At 38.4% G+C, this 4,930-nt stretch overlaps 1 protein-coding gene across 1 annotated transcript in view; it reads right to left on the reverse strand.

The window, feature by feature from the left end:
- Positions 1-4,930, reverse strand: part of GOPC (golgi associated PDZ and coiled-coil motif containing) — a 44,216-nt gene that overhangs the window by 38,956 nt on the left and 330 nt on the right. The gene's annotated exons all lie outside the window — the stretch shown is intronic.

A 4,930-nucleotide genomic window follows, 5' to 3' on the forward strand; every position in this document is an offset into this window, starting at 1 on the left:
AGAGGTTTTGGTATGGCCTTTTTAAAGACAGGTTATGGGAGTGCCAATCAGAGTCGCATAATTGAGGATTAGTTCAGTTTTGTACTAGAAGCACAGGTATTCAACCACTTTGTTACATACAAAGAATAGAGTGTAACCTCCAAAATTGCAGCACTTATTCAGTGTACCAAAATAAATTTTAAGAATTGATAAATAAATCCGTTAGCCTAATTAAACAAAGATCTGTAATAAATGTGACACCCTATCTCAGATACAGAATGATCTTAACCATGGAATAACATACCCTTGAAACGTCATACAAGTTAAAATTCATTGAAATTTCATGAGTAGACTACAGTAAGAGGTTTTGTTTTTTTAAGGATTAATGATCATTCTCATGCCCCCTCCTCCATGTTATTTTTCTTTAAGAAATTCTTTTTCAGCAGAGATATTTTTTAAGAATTTCTTCTTCAATAGAGACCAATAAATAATGATGTACTACAGGGAATTTCATGAAGAACTATTTCAAAATGGCAGTTACCTCCTATTGTTCTCAATGAGCCTTTGACCCCACACATTCTCAGTCAAGATACCCTCTTTCAAAATCACCGCCATTTTCCTTTGTTCCCAATAAAATTGAAGCCAAGATAACCTCTGGGAAGATGGTGTCCCTGTACCACAGGAGGTTTACTTAATATACTTAACCTGAACTCTACCATGTACTGACATGAAAAAAAATTAAAACAAATCAAACCTGTCTTTACAAATCAGATCAAACTAATCTGGGACTACAAATGTATTATGCACTAATCATAACTGTATAGTTATTGCATGCCATCACTATAGGGAAGAGTTAAGGTTGTCTGGGTGTGCTAAATGTGCACCTCTATTTGGATTTCTTTTATATGTTATTATAACCTGTACTTCCTGGGTTTGTAATATCTACTTTGGGGCTAACAACAACATCCCTGGAATGTTTTTTACCCTTAAGTTGCTATCTATCTTAAAGTTTTATATTGCTGCCCTTCACTGTAGTAATATCTAAGCGCCATTGCCAGCAACATAGAAATATTTTAAAGTACGAAACTCCTTAGAGCAAGAGTGTCCAATCTATGGCCTCTGCAGCACTAAACTGTGGTCCTCAAGGGCAACTTCATTAAGAAGAAAATGTGTATTTAATTGATCGAACAAACCAAGATCTTACACTCAGTTCAATGGCACTTCTCTGTTTGCTTGTCTACAATGCAATAACGTGGTCACTACAGCTCTACAGGGGAACTCTGATAAAAAAAATAAAACCAACATGATATGGGCATTGGTTATTTATTTGCTTATATTCTGCAAAATTGTATGTAAATATAGACTACTGACCTGTGTTTAAGATGCAATGCTGTAATACTGACATTTCAAGAGAATTAAAAAAAATTAATAAATTTAGGAATGCTCTGAAAACCTCTTTGGAAAGTACACAGAGGGGGAAGAGAAGTAGCACTTTAGCATGACTACTAGCACCTTCCACCTTCACAGAGCAACTCTTTCTACACAATTTGCCCACAGTCCTGCACACACTTGTGCACACATATACCATTATACCGATACTATGGTGATGGGCACAGGGCAAAAATCTGAATAAACAATCTCATCAAACTCAATAGGACAACTTACATACAAGTATCTACAGGACTGGGGACCTTAGTTTCAGATAATCAATAACGCTTCAATATCAAAATATTACTCTCATCCAGATGAAAACAGAATTCTGGATTTGTTTTCTGATACTGCTAACTGCTTATGTAAAAATTAAGATGAAGTTTGAAACAAGTGATCTGAGTAAATGTTATATGCAGTGTTATTATAGCTGTGTTGGTCCCAGGTCATTAGAGACACGGTGGGTGAAGTAAATAACTTACTGGACCAATTTCTGTTGGTGAGAAAGACAAGCTTTTGAGCTTACAAAAGAAGAGCCCTTCTGGAAGCTCTAAAGCTTCTCTCTCTCACCAACGGAAGTTGGTTCAATAAAAGATATTACCCCACCTACCTTGTCTCTCTGAGTAAATATTGGTTTCCACACCAAACAGTGTTTGGCTCCAGTTTCACAATCCCAATGAAGGCTTCAAACTAAAATATGTAGGCGTTTTTAAATCCTTGTAACCAGCTACTAGGCAATGGTTGTCATTTTAATTATTATATCAAATTAAATACAATAATATGAATTTTAAACTGTAGTGTGTCTACCAATCATGTCCCAAGAACTGATATTGACCCAAGTATGTTGTTTCAAAATTTGAAACTGCATCCTTCATGTTGTCCACCAGGTCTTTTGATTAAAGGTTTGTAATAAAGACAGACATTTATTCTCAACGTAACTTGTAACTGTATCAATAAGACGTAAAATTAGCAGTTTCCATTTCAAATTTTTGCCCTTAATATTGAAGGTTTCCAAAAACTGATATAATGAAAACCACAATGTGCAAAATAACCCTTTAAATAACTATTTTAAAAAGATAAAGACCAAAAAACCTAACTGTATATATCGAAGATCTATTAAAAGTAATTGCTCAATAGAAAATTATTTCTCTAAAATGAAGAGGCAAGCACTCGCTCCACAAATTCCAACACCACCTTCAGACTTCATTTCTTCTTACACCCAGTCTGTCCCACTCAGGCATCTCTCTTAACTCTTTCCTTTTTCTCTTCACCCATTCAAGACTTAATGCTTGTTTTCCACAGTACAGGGAACAACTTTCCAAATCAATATTTGCCATGCATCTTCTTTCCCCTTCAAACAAGATCATAAAATCCACCTGTTTTACAAGGTACAATAAAACTGAATAGCACTTCCATCATTTGCTATCCGTGTTGATTTTGTCTACTGTAACTACACACAAGACCATCTTATCATAGATATATACGCAGGAACCTTGTCATAGCTAATGTATGGCAACATACATATGAATAATACTAAAAACATCAGTCTGGGAAGAACTCCTGTGAAATATAAGGAAGACAACTTTGTCCATTACAAACTAACATGATCTACTGAATTAATTTGTACTCTATTTTAAAATATTTTCCATCTCAGCTACTGCATTATTAAAACTCAAGGGGTATTTTGCACATCCATGTCTTGCTGCCAAGAAGAAACTGGATTAAAACCAAGGCCAAGGTACTTTCTTTCTAGAGTACACTATTTCTGCAACAGACCATACTGTAATTTTAATAGCAAGTGGGTGATCATATTGTGGCATTTTCTATTTTATTCCAAATACATGTTGCCACTGTGGTAGTCCTGCTGCATGGTTCTATGGAGGAAGGTATGGATAGGCAGACCCATTTGTGGGGTTACATGTACTACAGCCCCTGATATCCAATAGTTTTCTTTCTTTTCCAGCCTACTGACTCAGAACCTGGGGTAACCCCAAAGATCCTGTGGCCAATTTTGGTGGGCAATTGTTGCAAATACCTAATTTGAGACTGGAGGCACCATAACCATGACTCTGTGCCCATTTAGTTGGGAAGTCAAACAGCATGTCTGGATGCTGGGCAAATGTACTTCACCTGGCTACCAGATACAAAAGACTTATATAGGGGTGCTTAGGTTCATTTACATGTTGATCGTATAGTGGAATTTGATTAACAGTTCAGGAAAGACAATTATATGTACAATGGGGTACACCAGATGTTTTCACAGGAAAGACCAAAGAGCCACTTGATTATACAATGTGTTTCAGGTACCCTGGCTATCACCCGAAGATGGGTGGCTACACAATACATGTTAAAATGCTAATCTGTATGGAGTAAGTTCCTATGAGGCCAGGAAGACAGGGAGGGCACATACCCCCGATACTTATCAGAACAGATGTCTGGTCACAGACTTCAAAAAGGCTAGAGTTCACAAAAGGAGTTTGCATTTAAATTGTGGTCCTGAGACATCCTGTGGGATTTTAGCATCTTTATCTCAGTCTCAGTTTGGGGCATCCTGTCAATGATTTAACCTGAGGGCTTCCATCACAGTTCAGGCTACCCAGTTTCAGGCCAGGCCCTCTATAATCAATTTCAGGCCAGGCATTCTATAATCAATTCTATGATTAATTCTTTGATTCCACAATATAAAAGGCAATTTAAATTACTTATCAATCACACAGAGGAATGAGAGAGCCAGAGTTGGTGATTTATTTAACTACCCATCCAGGTTCTTACAGTGCATGTCACCATAATATTTGAGTGCCTCACAAATTTTTAAAACATACTCTCTCCCCCTTCCTGCTGTAGGTCAGAGTGCTTTCTTGGTTATGGATTCTTGAACTGGTTTATCTGATTATGTGGCTCTCTGTTTTTTGAGCTGTGAAAACAATATTCTAGGAAAGCTACGTTGAAGTTGTGGGTTTTACATTGAGTTGTGAATACATGGAGCGGTCCTGGCCCTCACACTTTAATCAGCAGGAAGTTCCAGTCTTAGTACAGCTCCTGGGAAAATTCCATCTCCTGTGCTCACAACAAGCCTTCTTGTATTGGTCAGACAAAGTGGGTGAGGTAATAGCTTCTACTGGATCGACTTCTGTGGCTGAGAAGGACAAGCTTTTAGCTCCACCGAGCTCTCGTTTCTCAGGTCTGGGCAAGGTACTCGGGGTTGCACTGGTCAATGAATTCATTAGCCTAGCAGCCCATAGCTACCATGGGAAACTATAGCTAAGGACAGCAAGAGGTAACCCAGCTAGTTCCGGCCAAGTGCAGGGAAGGCTTTGAACAGCAGAACAGCCACCATGAATTTAGTCTATCCAATGGGAGGCGAGGGCAGTTATGAGCAGTCAGGGCACCGGGGGGAAAGTACCCTCAGTTTATCAAGCCCTTTTGCTTCCCAACTGACTCCCACCTCCCCCAACAACTCAACCCCCCTTCACCCCAACCCCACCCCCATTCACTCTGCTCCTAGGACTCCCCCACCCCTCAC

Source organism: Emydura macquarii, unplaced genomic scaffold, assembly GCF_026122565.2.
Source record: "Emydura macquarii macquarii isolate MOO-44397 ecotype Brisbane River unplaced genomic scaffold, CSIRO-AGI_Emac_v2 contig_1146, whole genome shotgun sequence".
NCBI lineage: Eukaryota > Metazoa > Chordata > Testudines > Chelidae > Emydura > Emydura macquarii.